At 45.7% G+C, this 16110-nt stretch overlaps 1 long non-coding RNA gene across 1 annotated transcript in view; it reads left to right on the top strand.

Moving 5' to 3' along the window:
- Positions 1-15391, top strand: part of LOC139107643 (uncharacterized) — a 34463-nt gene extending 19072 nt beyond the window's left edge. The window contains exons 4-5 of the long non-coding RNA XR_011546544.1: positions 14811-14915; positions 15019-15391. This is a non-coding gene — a long non-coding RNA (uncharacterized lncRNA). The remainder of the gene's footprint in view (positions 1-14810; positions 14916-15018) is intronic.
- The last annotated feature ends 719 nt before the right edge of the window (positions 15392-16110 follow it).

Below are 16110 nucleotides of genomic sequence, written 5' to 3'. Positions count from 1 at the left end.
TTACATTTTATTAGTAGGAAAAAAAAAATAGATGAAATGAAGCGCAAGGCGTTGTTTTATCGTCAATCTTCAAATGCACCGGACGGTATTTAGTTCGTTTGACGTTTTCACTCTTTATTTAATTCCAATTACATCGGAGATTCGCGCAGACGGTTAATAATTAAAGGGCTGGAGGGGAGGAGAGAGAAAGAGTGAAAAAGAGAGAGAGCAAAAATGTACCAAGTCTATAATTTATAAGATCCACTTTACATACGACTTCGTATTTAAAGCAGGCCTTACAAATTACAGACCCCGTCCGCTTTTGCTTTCAGCCCCTTAATTATGCTACAGTCTTTTCACCGAGATTTGTCCATCTCCCGAGAGGGCCCAGCGACACGCGAGAAACGCACGTCGATTAGCCCGTCCCGATTTTTCCCACACTCGAGTAAGCGAGATGGGGGATGGAGTTGAACGTCACCGTGGACATTTAATATTCAGCTAAGTTCTCGAGAGGGAGGGACGGGGACCCGGGCCCCGTGCGCTGTGCGTCGTCCCATCTTTTTGTCGGATAATTCCAATTCCGCGGTGGACGTTGACGAATCATCGATTCGCGCGAGCATCATTAACCAAGCGGCTACCTACGTGCATCGCGCGCTTGCCAGCCACGGACGGAGGAGTTCGGATCCGTTGGCCAAGCGTCACGCGTAACACTTAATATTAATATAGTCACGGCGATTGCGTTATATTCCACAAATTAGAATTTTTTTAGATACCCATTCGAGGTATCAACGACGCCTCATCGCTTAGGAAAAGTTGAAAGAGCTCGATAACGCGACGCGTAACTTTAGACCTTTTAGTCTTGAAATATTCTCATCGATTTTTAAAGCCTGACGTCTGTATGAAATATCGCGTTTTTTTTATATTTTTCTTAGCTCAAAGATTTTATCACGCGTTTTAAATTTTGATTATAAATGTGCCAAAATATTTAATAATTCGAATCTAAAAAAAAATTCTTTTGTTTTTTCTGAAAATATCTCAAAGTTCGAAATTTTAATTCTCGCGATAAAAAAGATAATTAGAGTCGGGACATCCAAAAGAAACGATTAACTTACCCGTGAAAAGTATCATGTTTGCGCATAAACCGGCGCGTACGTCATCGCGTTAGCGTGGCCGTGGTCTGTGTTCTATTTATCCGAAAAAAAAGATCGCCGCGTCGCGACAGTGATACTCGCGTGTCGCGTCTTGTCGCCGAAAGAGATAACGCCGTGGCGATGACGGCTCACGGATGCGTAATAAACTTTATTAATGACCGTTTCGCGCGCGACCGGGCGAGGACACGCAACGCGGATAACGCGTACGAGACGGATGACGTCACCTGCCGCGGGACGCCTTACTCCTGCACAGGCACCCGCGAGGCCGAGGTTATCGTGGGGTACGTACACGCGCGATGCGAACACGCTCGCGAGCCGAAGATACCGCGCGGAGCCGCGTGCGAGAGCGCGCGCGAGACAAGTGGCGAAGAAGGGGGACCGACGCAGAAGTGAATGAATGTAGCGAAGCGTGGGCGCGCAGTGGTTCTCCAGTTGTTCTCCATTCCCGGATGAACGAGAAACGTTCACCAGCGAGACGTACGCGTTCGAATTCCGTGCCGAAATCTAGAAGCGCCACGTTCCGCCAAGCGGAACCGATTCGACGAATTAAGTCGAGCGAAATAAAAATTTGTGAGAAGGTCAAGCTGAGAAGATACTCGGATACGAATAATTTATTATTAGGGACGAACAATCGTTTGCGATAGCGTTGAATTTTTACTATAAAGAAAAGACGCTCGGAAAATATAATTGCCAGGTTTCGCGTGCGAGAGGAGCTCGAGAAGGCGCGAGCGTGCACGCGACCATCACGAGCGTCACCGCGGGTACCGGGTAGATAGCATCCGGCTCCCATCGCGTTGGTTAGACGACACGGCGCTTGATTCATTCATGAAAAACACGAGGCTTTATCCCAATTAACACGAATCTCCACTCAATTCATGCGGCCGCGACGACGGTCATTAATTTCCCGCGGTGCCACTCGCGGTCCGCATCGTCGATACCGGACGCGGGTTCGAGAGGACGAAGAGGATACGCGGACGCGCGAGGAGGAGGGCTTGGGAGATGTCTACTCCGCTGTACTCGGAGTCTTTGTCTTGATCTATGTACCTATCCCCTATCCGCGGCAAGCGCAACTACATCCGGACGTTATAGGCCGTACATTATAGCTCGGGCTGACAGTATTTGCAGTTAACTACCTGGGACCGTCGGTGATAAGGACACCGTCTCGGAGATTATTTTCTCTTTGTTATTCCTGCCAAAGAGATTTTTTTTCTATTTTTTTTTATTAAAATTTAAAAAATAACAAGGAAAATATAATCTCAAGTAGCTTTAGCGAGTTAAAAACGAGTTGAAATCTTTTCTGGGTTTTTTTTTTCCTTTTTTTTTTCTGCAGTGACGTTCTTTGTTTGCCTGCGAAGTTTATTTAATTTGAACACTACGTCTTTTTATCCATGTATAATAATTCATACGTCGTCGTTGTATGAAGCGATGCTTTTTCTTGGCACCAACATTCTTTTTCTTCACCAACATCATTTGGTTACCCCCTTTATCTCTCGTTCGCGCATTCATCTCCCGTACATGTTGTACACATCGCGCGTACACGCTTTATCTTGCGCGCAGTGTGTCACAAGCCCGTCGGCTTGTCGCGTTTTCGACGAGACGTGGAATTCGGCCTTGACAAGACCGTAGATAAGACGGGACGGCGAAAGACAACCGCGTGCAGCCGCGGCCCTCTCTTCCGAGACGGGGGGGGGGGAAGAAGAAGGGGGGCTCCTCGCTCTTCTTCACAGCATCATCGCCGCCGTGAGTTTTTCTCCCCTCGGCACTTTTCCCCGTGAATCGATCCCGCCGCTGCCGCGCAAACCGGTCCACTTTAGAGGTGCGTAGTAGCGCCGATCGGGAATACGCCGAGACCGAACCGAGCGCCGAGCGCGAGGGATATCTTTAGGGCCAGCGCGAAAGAAAATCCTCTCTGCGATCCGCGTGGATGCCGCGTGGGTCCTGCGGATCGCGCAGCGTCATCGATACGCGGAGGACCGTCCGCGCCGATCGGACGTTCGTTACGCTTTTTAATTGGCCGACGTTATAACGCATCGATCCAATTAGGAACTAGGTGGAATAAGTCGTTTAATCGACGACATTGATTTATATTTATCTTGCACTTCGAGGGGTAGGAAGTGGGTCGGGCCGGCCCGCGCGATCTTCCCCTCTGCTCCGATAATTATTGCGGATGTGTGATCGAAGCGGAGTATCGTTTAATAATTGATCACGGTACCGCGAATTATATTACTTCGCGATTAACATGCCTCCCAGCCGACGTTCGGCGTTAAACGGATAATTAAATTGATTTCTGGCTTATTAAAAGGCTACGTCGTTCGTAAACGGCTTGATTAAAACGACAGAGAAAGTCGGAAGTATACGGGCTGTTGCGTGTAGACTATTCTTATCCTAAATCAGACAATGTGAACGACGGGTACGTGGCTTCAAAAGTCGCCGTGAGAGAATCGTGATCATTCGCGATATGACTTTCAGTTTCTCAAATGGCTCTTCCTTCGCGTGAAAGTCCGCGGAATCATATTATCGGACGTAGAAAGTACTTCCGCCGGCACCACGTTCGTAGGTAGAAGGTTTATATTTGAAGGTTGGCCGCAACGATTCACTGTTCGACAAGAATTAATTTTTTTATTCATAAGATAATGAAAGAAAACACTTGAATTGTAATAAAAAACGTTGCTAAGAAAATTAGTTTAACTTTAATGAATATTAAAACATAATTTAAGTCTTTATGGCTGTGTCGTTTAAAAAAAAATTTTTTTCTTTTTTTTTTGTCAAAGCTGCAATCGCGTAATTTACAATTCAATTCTTCCATTGTTTACTTCAATTAAAGTTGGGAACGTTAGTCGTTTCTTCGGAATCGTTGTTTCAAAACGTGGGAATCACTTTGTTTTAAAGAGATGTTAATTATTTTCCGCGAAAGATTAATGAGACGAATAATGTTCGTCGCGTTCACGACAGTTGCAGATTAAACGATTGCCATGAATACCCGTGTTACATTTCTGAGGGAACTATTTTTTTTTTTTCTTTTTCTTTTTTCCGTGTACAATTACTTGCGTAATTCTTTTGCGCAACTTCTACCTCAAGTCGAATAGAATTCAACGTGCCGCGGTGGAAACGCACGTTTCTCACACCCAGCTGATGCTTTTCCGCGGCTGTTTGAAGATCGAGTCATCGGTCAATTCGATTTACATGCAAATGGCATTCACTCCGACGGTAGTATCTCATTGTCAACCGCTGCTAATAGAAAATTCTGACGCAACTCGTGACATAACGTCAAAGCCAGCTTCGCCGGCGATGAGAAAACGCGCGCTACTTTCGCGAATTACGGTTTAATGCTCCGTGCATTTATACATCAGCATCGCGTTGAATTTCCACGACTTTTTAACTGAAATACCCATAAAACATTTGCGCTCGACGTTAAAATACATTTCGAGTTCGTATATTTAAGAATAGAAAATCGAAACGAAAGGGAAAGATTATGGTTTCAACTTTTCTTTTTTTTTTTTTTCTACGTGCGACGCAATTTGTAGACGCTAACCGTGTCGTTTTATTCACGCATCGATGTCGTTTGCGTTACCGCACGTCACTTTTCGCATCAAAGTCACCCGCGACTTTTTGCCACGATTCCGTTCCACACGCTGAAGTCACCGGCGACTGCATCGCCGCCAGGCATAGATAAAAGTACGGCTCGCTAATTATGACGCCGTGTTTCTTACAGTTGCACGTGATGATTGTCGCGTTGCTACATATATATGCATGGATGCTCGCTTGGCGACATAACAGAACGTCGGGTTCGAGATAGTCGGGTTAATTGTGCGTGGACTTAGCTCGCCGGGCGTGCGTAAAAAGAAGTCACTTTGGACTTTATCGGCCGCTGAAAGGAAACGTTCGCCGCGCTTCCTTTCTTAATCGTCTCATTAAACGGCGATAATAAAATTTATGTCGAAGGTATACGCACGAGTCGCGCGAAAGTCGGCGGAATATCGATAATTGTCGATTAACGTGCAAAGTGTTATCTGATTCCATAACGGTGAAACAACCTGGAAGCATAATCGCGAAACTTATCACAATCAGATGCATGCTTTGGTATATAATTGAGAACGATCGTATAAAGTAAGGCTGTCTAAACCGAGCGTAATCATATGAAACAACCGTTAGCGGTTTGATAAAATTATGATCGCTGTGGGCTGAAAGTACATTATTAGACTCGATAATTAACCGCTTCGCGACCTTTGGGAAAGCGCACGGCAAAATTCTTGGCGGTGGGTAAAGGAAAACCCACGGCGAGCCGGTTGATGGGCGTTTCGACAAACACTTTGAATGCCAGATTACAAATGATCGAGTCGCAGTTGATACGAAATATCATTTCGCCTCGAAGTAACAGCGGCCCGATGACGTGCAAACTACGTTTACAGTTAACCTCTCGGTGCGATTCACGAAAAATTCATCTTAATTCGATCTCCGGCCGGGTGGTCATTATCTTAATTGATCTCGGATAACTAGGCCAAACGCCGCGCAGGTTTCGTTGTTTCTGATATCACTGCCGTGTAATTGATATTATTCGTGGGCGTGCGAATGACCGGCGACCTTATTCCTATCGCGAAAAAGAAATCGCGATATTATCAATAACAGTTTATTAAACCGAGAACAAGAGCTTTCGACATTTATCGAAGTAATTGATTTGATAAATAAGATTAAAAGTTTCTAATGCTTCTATTTGAATTTATTTCGTTTCTTACTTAGGAAAAAAAAGAAAAAAAAAACATATTCTTTGAAAAGATACGCGCGGTAAAAAATAAAAAAAATTACATCGGATTAGTAGATCTTTACTTCGTTGGACGAGCATGTTCATATCTGTTAGTCGAGAGCACTTCGCAACTTGACGCCAATTAGAGCGAGATATTAAAGAGTTGGCGCGCGACGTCGACGTAAACGGCGTCGTCTACGAATGTATTTAGATCGTATGGCGAGCTTAACACGGAGGGGGCTCTCCCCCAGCCCAGATTTATTATTCAGCAAAACGTAGGTAGATCGCCCACCGCCGCGGCCGCCGGACCTCGGCTTCCCACGCATCTTTCATTCGCCAATACCTATTTAGTCCCATCGGGGGTTGCCTCGGGTTAGACTGGCTCTCGCCGCGCGAGTTCGGACCCGTTGCGCCATTAAAACGCGACGGCGAGTTAGAATGTAAGCAATGCGCCCGCACGTTCCCTCGCTAGCCTCTCGCGCGAGGCATTGTTAAAGCACGTCCATCTAGGCTCGCCTAGCCACGTACAGGTATTTAAAAAATCAAATTTCCTGTCGTATAATGTGTACGGTTATTGTAATATTTTTTTTCTTTTTTTTTTTAAGTTACAAAATTTTTTTATGTAGATTATTATTATTAAATATAGTATAAAATACATATACGGAAGAAAAGTATAAGTACTGAGAGACTATCGATCAGTTTAAACTTTGTTTTAATTTAAATTTTATCTGTGGTCTATTTTTTCGTTATTTTGACAACTCGCTTAGAAAAGTAGGAGTTTTTTTATAACGCGACTAATTTTTTTTTTTTTTCACCAAAGTCTTATTCATTAATTTAAATTTGATCTCAAGCAACCTGTTGCTCTAGCATAATAAGATGGTAAATCTAACATGTTCCCGGACGCGTGACAGGCTTCTCCTTTGCCCGTACATACGCTACGTACGCGTATATACCGCTAGATATGCTCGGCGGAGGATCGAAAAGCGGCGCTAACTCAGCAGGTTAGCCCACACGATCGGCCGATCGCGTCATCTTTTCTTGTATCTTCGATGACGTCACGCACGCGCCCGGATCGCGGCGGATCGGGTTAAAGACCCCGGGGATCGGCCTGCGGGATCGTCCTGCTCTCGATTAATCCGGCGAGAGAATTAATTTCACGTTGCCGCGGCACGCGAGACCTCCTTTTCGGGACGAAAATCGGTCCGCGCGCGGGTCTACCTACTTTCGCTTCGTGCACCGCGTGCACCGAGAGGGGAAATTAAATCCTCCCTCTCCCTCCCCCGTGCCTTTGTCGGTGGGACCGCCGGTCTGAAATTCGCAACGTATCATTATCCGGTGCAGATGTTACTTTACGGCGTACGTCAATGTTGCGACGTCTATGTCGCGTCTAGGCAAATTATATTCATTTTCGCGTAATTATCCGCAAAGGACGGACGCGCGAGCCAGGCGAACGGGGGTTGAACGCGTCGTTACTCCGAAACGCGACGTGCCGCGATATACATACGTATTGTGCCGAGTGGTAATAACACTCGCGGGTACAACCGCTGCGTGCAACGTCCTCGGCGTTCGCCGCGCGCAATAATTCCACGTGACAAGTGTAATTTGCATATAATTTGTCGAGTCCCATCCGCGGATCGTTTGCGACACGCCACCACCTCCGTGTCGCCTTACGCGCGGGGAAGCCGCGGCACTGAACCACGCGCGGGTAAGAGGTGGTAGGGAACGGTGAAGGAGCACTTCCCGCAGATCTTTATTAGGCAAATCGCGAGGTACCGTTAGGCCGCGCCGCGGATTTATTCACCGCGTAATCTTCCATCCGGCGGGGCGATTTCAAACGTTAAGCGCCTTAACGGAACACACGGCTGGCTTTTCCCGTCCTCCACGTGGCGATCGCCTCGGTCTCGCCCCGCTAATTGGACCGATACTGCCGGGCAATCGCGCACCGGTAATTACGAATCAACGTCGGTTGACGGAATAATCTGTCAGTGTCGATAATTGCAATGATTACACGTCGCCTTGCGCAAACAGCCCCGTCGGGGAGGGGAAGGGGGGGTGAGGGAAAGAGAGGGAGGGGAGGGCTTTTAAATTCCCTTTTTACCGTCGCCGGATGCAATGCGCCTCGTTCATTTCTTCTTGCGGCTTCGGCCGCAGTCAGCCGATGACATGGCTCGCGACGACGCCCCGTACGCCGATAGAATAATTAGCAAATAAAGAGCCCGAGCCACGCAGAAAACGCACACGCGCACGCACACGTCGCGACAAAATATGCGGCGGGAGCCCCGTCTCGGATTGGGGCGAGGCTCGCATGATGCACGACGTCTTTGAGCAGCCTCGTCGTCTACGTCGCCGGGACATCTCAGTATCATTTACATAACAATTAAACCCTTGTAGACGCGTGTTGCAAGCTTGTCGTTAGTCTCTCAATAATTTTCAATAACACGTTGATTACAACGTATCAAGGCCCATGCTCGCATAAGAAAGTACGGTACGCGAGCCGGACCAGGCGCGATTTGCACGATTGTTACGTAACGCGGTGATAGATAACAAAAAAAAATTAAATTAAATTAAAAAAAAAAAAAAAAAATTATTGCAACGAAGTTGCCAACGCTCGGGAGCGGCGACGGCGATGTGTGCGAAGGAAACCGCCCGCGGGATGTAAATGCGGCGCGCACTGCCCAGCACCCTGAAGGGACAGGGATAAAAATCCGTTTGCGCGCACGAGAGCGCCAAGCTGCGCTTCTTCTTCTTCTTCGCAGCGCGGGATTTACGCCCACAGCGATGCGAAGTCTTGCGCGACCGCCCCGGCCGGCGATAATTAGCGCGTGTGACGGAACGATCCGTCATCATCGATAATTATGACGATTACACGTGAAAGAAAGAGAAAGAGGTAGAGAAAGAGAAAGAGAAAATGAGTGAAGGGGAAAGGAGCGAGGGGACAAAAAAAAATTAAAAAAAAAAAGTAAAAATAAAAAAAAGGAAAGAGGGAGAGGCACGCGGCATCGCCGCGGTATCGCGTGCGTTAATGCGTCCGGCCGTGGTGCCTGCGCCGTCCGATTGGCGCGCCCGTCGGGCTTAATTGAGGCTAAGCTACGAAACGTCGATTAACGATCGCAATAACCGGGCGCCGCGACAAGCGTCTTAAATCAACGGCGACCGACAACGGCGCGAGCGGATACGAACGACGATAGTCGGCCGGCGTTGCGCGAGAGCGATCCTTTATCTGCGTCGCGCTTGCTCATGCGGCTCGTCCGTCGCGGCATAGCGCTGCATTTGCGTGCTGTGTGCATCCATTTCTGCGACCGGCTGTCCCCTCCTTTCTTTCTTTTTTTTTTTTTCTTTCTTTCTCTCTCTGTCTCTTTCTCATCTTTCCCTTTTTCCAGCTCTCTGTCTTTCTCTCCTCATCTCGCTCTTTCCGCCGGCGCAGAACGCGATCGACCGCGCGACGTTATTGCTGTAATTTCGTCCAGGCTGGATTTCCTATCTTGTACGTACTGAGAATTGATGTTGCATTAATCAAAGCACTCCGATGATAACGCCAACTCGATTCGTCGTAGTCTTTGCTGTCGTCGTCGTCGCTTGTGACCGTCCGGGGCGATTGCCCGGCCACGCATGCACCGTCGAGAGCAAGTGCCCGCGAGATTACAGTAATTTGCCCACTGTTTAAACACGACGCGAGATACAAGCGAAAGAAACTCGTTTACTCTTGAGAAATTAAAATAAAAAAAAAAGAGACGTGGACGGCAATTAATCTTTAAATTTCGTAAAATTGCGTAAGAAGCTTGCGTTTAAGAAGAAACCCTGACATGTTATAGTAAATTCATCGCCTTCCGCTGCTCGTAGAGATACACCGAGTGTCATTCTCGCTCGTGTAGAATACCAAAGCCGTTAGATCACGACCACGTTCGGTCCTCCGGTTTTATTTCGGGCTGTTTTGCGCCTTCGATTGCGCTCCTCCGTCCGAGCTATGCTAATTCCAAAAGCCAATACGGTATTAAATCAAGACGGCCAGAATTCACGTATATTCGGCATACAAAGCACGCATATATATACGCGCAGATAACATTTTAAACAGACAAGGGGGAAAGGAAAAAAAAAAAAAAAGGGGAGAAAAAGTAACACGTACCAAGAACCGCGTTTATTATTTTCCTCCTCTCTTTTCTTTTTTTTTCTTTTTTTTATTCGACACCGACGAGATTCCGGGAATTAGATTCACCGCGGAACGATCGTTTCTATGAAAAACCAGTTACGTATCGCGGTTACCACGCGCTTAGTTCCTATTGTGAGGAAAGAGATGCGGCTATTAAGCGGGCTGATCTCCCGCGGTTAATCTCGAACCATTTAGGCGAGCGCGTTCTTCGGTGCGTCTTTTCTTTCGATTATCGCTGGTCGCTATCTAATGACCTCCAATAAAGAGGACGGTAGGCAAAGGAAAGATTAAAAAAAAGGAAGGAACGATCACGGCCAGCCAGGAATCTTTTCTCGCCCGGTCGGGGACTGCGAGAATGGTGTTTGGCTTTTTATTGAAATCCCTAAATTATAGAGAGCTTTTAGCTATTGATGTCGTCGTCGTATATTCCAACGCGAATAACAGCCTGGTAATATTATTTTGAAGAACGTCGTCCAACTTTGTTAGGTTAGTTAGGTTTCGTAGTATACGATTTGTTTGCGATCGTTCACCGTTCGTTGTTCGTTCGGTGCTCGTACTAATTTTTTTTTCCGAAGACTTGCAACGTATGAAAGTATAAGTTTCTTGAAATTGAAGTTTCCATAGACGAGTTTAAATTCTTAATATTTCTTTTCTTTTTTTTTTTTAAATAAACGTAAATTATAATTTTGCACTCTTAGGTCCTAAGAATAATTTCTACTCGCGACCACACCGTTATCACGCGTTTATATTAGCTGATAATAAAACGGGGAGAGAAATGAGGGAAACGCAGCGGGGTTAGGCAGAGATCGTAAGGAAGCGTCTCTCCTCCGCGAAAGAGGAGAGGATCTTCTTCCGAGCGAAATGTCAAGAAGCGGACGGTTAATTCTCAGCATTTACCGAGGCACCAGTTTGACCTGACTATTCATTAGACGGGAGTGCAGGCTGCGTTTCCTTCTCTTCTCCGTCGTTCTTCGATGCGGGAGAGATAGATCGGGGGAGGGAGAGGATTGTGCAACTCGGCTCGATTCACTTACCACGTCCTCCGCAGAAACGAGACCCCAATCGAGGTACGAACGCGTTACGGCGAACGAACGTGGCAAGGGGTATTTACACCGATCACGTTTTCGGCAACGTGAAAAAAGGTTCTTCGACAAGTGGTCGAACGGTTGTTCAGTCTTTGCTTTCGCCGTGGAAGTTGTATGTAATTTTTGACCGAGGCTCCCGGTTTCGATCAGGTGAAAAGCCATTCGAACGGGATTCGATGAATTAACAATCTTGTTTTAGAAGATAATCCTTGCGATTTATAGCCATATCTGAGATAACGCTAAAAGTTTTAAAGGTCTTAATCGACGCGAACGATTTGGGTAATCGTGCTTTCTTACTTTCAAATCGTCGCCGTGGGTACGCTAACGTTCCCCGCGACATAAATTCCGCGAATTTCGAATTTAAATGAAACTGGACGCGTCTTTCAGATTTCAGAATTCGTAATAATATTTTAGAATTAAAACGAAATAGTACGAAAAATGTATAAGAGAATATCTGCGCGCTGAGCGAGCCTCGGCTATCCGTTTTATGATCTGGTCGCCGATAATTTTATTCACGAAGAATGTCGACGGCTGAGGGAAAGACGATAATGAATGGTAAATTGGCAGAATCGAAGATGGAAATACAGGTCGACTTTCACTCGACCGGCGCCGATCGTCATCGTTTATCTCATCGATAATAATCTGCGCCTCACGTAACTTCCGACAAAATTCCAGAACCCGCCAGCGTCTCAACACATTTTATGATCTTTATCGGTGAAAATCGTATTGGGTGCGTGATTTTGTCTGTTTGTTTTATTGATAAAGTCACGAAAAAACAAGAATTTGCGAGGGATCTAATTCCGAATCGTTGTTTAACGCGACGTTGAAGGATAAAAAAAAAAAGAAATTTAATAGCACGATGAATACATTTAGAGGAAGCAATTTTATGGCTTTGGCGATCTGCCTACATAATAAATTTGTTCACACAGACCTGTAAATCCACTAATATTTGCATATACAAATATATAACCTTATAAACTCCACAGTTTACGTACTTAAAAGTATACGAATCGATTGATAAACCAGATCGATCGCGATCAGTTTTTTTTTCTCCCCTTTACGATACAAAATATTCAACTTTGAAAGTTTTAATAAAGCCACGAACTAATTATTTCCAGACAAGTATAAGCAAATATAATATAAAAGAAAAATAGATTTTTATTTCGATATTTAAAGACTCACAGCAAATTAGTTTTTAATTATATATTTTATTTTTTTAGAATTTTTTAAAGAATTTTTTAGATATTTTTTTTTTTAAGAATCTAAACAGTTTTAAATTAATCTTCGATGCAGGTTGATAAAATAATGGTTCGTGCATTAGGCAGAGATAAAGAAGTTCCTGCCCCGACGTTCTTCCTGTACCGTTTGCATGACTGCTCATCGTTTGTTCGTTCATTTTTCCGTTTCGCCGATTGAACGGGCGGAGAGAGGAGGACGAGCCATTCTGCATTTTCGCTTCCTTCTCGTATCGCCTGCTTACTCGAGCGTTAATTTAATTAATAGTTAAGAGCCCTTCCACATTCCAACGAGAGTGCGCGACCGTTACGGTGCCTGAGAATACTTATCGTCTCGACATTCGCTACTTTCTCGGTTCCCGGATTAACGTCGTGCGTAACGTGGTTAAATTATCGCTGTCGTTAACAAAAGCTCGCGGCTGAGACTCAAACGACTTTTCTCATTAGAACAATCGCGAATTTCGAGCCGTACGATGTTTTACACGTAAAAAAATTTGTTCACATTAACAACACGCGGGTGAATTACGTCTGAAGAAATAGAGATCGATATCTCAATCGAGAGAATAGAGTCTATTATCTGCAATATCAAATCTAAAATTATCTGTACAAAGACACTTAGGAGAAAAATTTTAACGAAGGGGAAAACGCGGGAGCGAGCGAAACGGAATTACGAAAGCCACGGCGCCCGGGTGAACCAGTTTCGTAATCGTCGCCAGAAGAATTATCGTCATCCGCGTGATCTAACAACGGTCCTGAGAAAACTAGCGTTCTAACGCGGTGCCTGCCGCGAGCTAGTGTTGCGTGTCGATCGCGGCTGATTTTCGGATAGCCGCGGTAACGAACGGCTTCTCGCTAAAAGCCGGGTTTCTCACACGTCGCTGCGGATCGCGGGCAAGTGACGCAAGCAAACCCGCCCGGTTGTTCGACTTTCATTCTTTTCGCACACGCGCCACGTACGATTGTTCCGCGATTCCGTTAACGAGGACCGCAATTATTAATAACCCCCTTTACGCGGAAGCCATCGGTCGGCTCCACGCGCTTCTTTTCCGCCGTATCGCGCTCTCGGTCTTCCGTTATAACTATTACGCACCGACGAGACGACGATCTCGAATCGGTGCTACGGGAAGTTTCCCTCCGCTTGTCGGCGGCTCGCTTTACACGTTACTCGACAATGGAGATCGTATGTTAATAGCGGCAAGAGAGCGAAGAGAAAAGGAAAAATATGCGAGGGCGTCGAGCGGTCCCGCTATAATTTATCGAATTGCAAATTGTTCAGTTTCGCGTAACGATAGAGCGTAATGACGAATGTGAAATAAAATAAAAACCGCAAAATGAAATAATATATTTAGAATTATTGTAATTAGGTTTTTGGAATTGATTTATTAACTTTTTTTTTTTTTTAAGACGTTAGTTTTAATTGTGACAATTCAAGTCGATTGGTTTTGTAAGCATGCCTCGAAATTAATTCTTTACGTCGTACAATCAAAGGGTCTTTCGTTACGAGCTCGAGATTACAAATAGAAACGCGCCTTCGCGTGTCGGCTATCTATTCCGGAGCGAAATAAACCCGCGGTCTAATCTACGCACTACCGTTTCCGCCCGAGATACTCACTCGCGTATTCACGTATCCGCCGGTATTCATTTGCGAATGTACCAACGACGTTTCTTCACGCATATATTTCACCCCTCCGAGGCCTGCAATTTGACAAGCCTAAAGCGACAGATCTATAATCATTTCGCACTCTCCACACGTCCGATACAATTGCGAGCGCGTAACGGGACGTTAGGACGAAGACAGTAGTGATAGCTTCCAGCGATACACTAATTTCTCATTACCAAGTCAGATGTAATGAAAGATGCTTTGCGGATATTGATACCATTTTACTGAATCGTTACGAATAAAATTATTCAGTTATCCTCGGGTCAGAAAAAAATAGCGCAGTAAAATTATTAAAATACGTTTCGTGCTTCGAAACGACTAGGTTAGGTTATGTAGCAGGCACAGTGCACGGAGTGTTCGACCTGATATTAACCGCGTCGCCCGCGATCAGCATTACCGATCAATTTCACTCGCCATCTCCTTCAGCGGCATTCAGTGAGTTTCGGCGATCGTCATTGCCAGAGAGCGAAATCTGCACCTCGTGCGTCTCCTCCGTCGCGGTCGATATTCTCATTTCGTGTCATTTAAAGTATCGGGCGGAGCAGCTCCAAGGAGCACGGGGAAGAGGGATGGGTGCTGGCTAGCGGCAGTCAGCCGGGCTCGTTTCTCGTACGTATTGCGTAGGTTCGGGAGTCGACGAGCGTGGGCGCGGGGCGCGCGGCGAGCAGGGGGGACGGAACGAGCTAGCGTACTAGCGCTGGAATATGCGACCGGTCGCCCGCAACCAAAACACGCGCGCGGTACCATAAACAATACGCGCTTAATAAGACATTGAACAGAACAGAATACTCATTGCAACTTTTTTGTTTCAGATAACATTCTACGATTGAAGAAGGACCGACCCGACATCCCGTGGACATCCTGAGAGGAGGAGGAGGCCCAGGAAGGGTATCCTGCCCCGGCGGAGCAACCCATGGGTATATATCAATTTTTTCTTTGGATTTTTAATAACGTTTTTTAATTTTTTTATTTAATTAAATTTTATATCTACTAAATAATTGTTTTATTCTTTTGTTTCAGGTCAAGAGAAACTCCGCTGCGTCGCATCGCTCAGTGCCGCACGCCGATTCGAAATTATACGAACTGCAGCCGGTTCGTCGGTCGTTCGGGGCTGCCGATAGTTACCGGGCGTTTTTTTTACGATTCCTTTTAATGCGGGAGTGTCGAAAAATTTGTTAAGTAATTTTCGCGATTGTAACTTCACCCGGGCGCGTTCGCGAGTTACTTGTGCGCGGAAGGATGGCTCGTCACGTCCCATCTGAGAGGAGGAGCAGGCCCGGGACGGGCATCCTGCATCGGCGGAGCAACTTTTAGGTGAGAATAAATTTTTTAAAATAAACCTTTTATAAAAGAAAAATTTATTTAAAAAAACTGGCATGTCTACATTAATCTTTTCTATTTTATGTTACAGTCACCGGCAGTACTCTTCAACTCCGCTGAAACTCATGCAGTCTGGTAAGTTACACAATTTTTTTATTTCGTATTGTGTGATTAGGTTCTCTTAAAAAACATCGCGCGCATAGTTTCTTCTATAAAAGTAAGAACTTAACAGGCATTCAAAAATCGAAATAAAAATTTGTTTCAATTATTTCCTTTAAATCACTTAATTTTCCGTGTAAATCAATAATACAATCAAACGTGCTAACAGGGCATCGTTGAATTATATACAGGAGCTGCGGTTTTAAATCGGTTCGCACTTACAGCTGGCGCTAATTTTATTTTTTTTTCTCTGTTTCTTTTTTTTTTCCGCGCGCGATTATTTCCGCGCGGCGATTCGGACTCGGCGGTATGCAGCCTGTGCCATAAACGCTTCTTGCTATCACTATTCCGCCAGCATAGAATTAACGACGGTTAATAAGAATCTTCGGGCCTCGGCTTTGCCATCCGCGACTGCCCGTAATTACCCTGAGCCACATACGCCGTTTTGACTCGGCGCGCGAGCGGGTTTGGCGATCGGTATGTTAATGACGTGCCCCGGTGGTCCAGCCTCACTTTCTTCTCGAATAAACCCTTTCGCACATAGGCACTTTATACGGGGCCCTTGCGCGCACGGGGGACACGCGTGTGCGCGTACGTATGAAAAATCGAAGCCGCTCGTAAAATTAAAGCCGC

Source organism: Cardiocondyla obscurior, linkage group LG13 (assembly GCF_019399895.1).
Source record: "Cardiocondyla obscurior isolate alpha-2009 linkage group LG13, Cobs3.1, whole genome shotgun sequence".
NCBI classification, from domain to species: domain Eukaryota; kingdom Metazoa; phylum Arthropoda; class Insecta; order Hymenoptera; family Formicidae; genus Cardiocondyla; species Cardiocondyla obscurior.
Note: the sequence above shows the minus strand (reverse complement) of the source record. Positions and strands in the feature narration are given on the sequence as shown.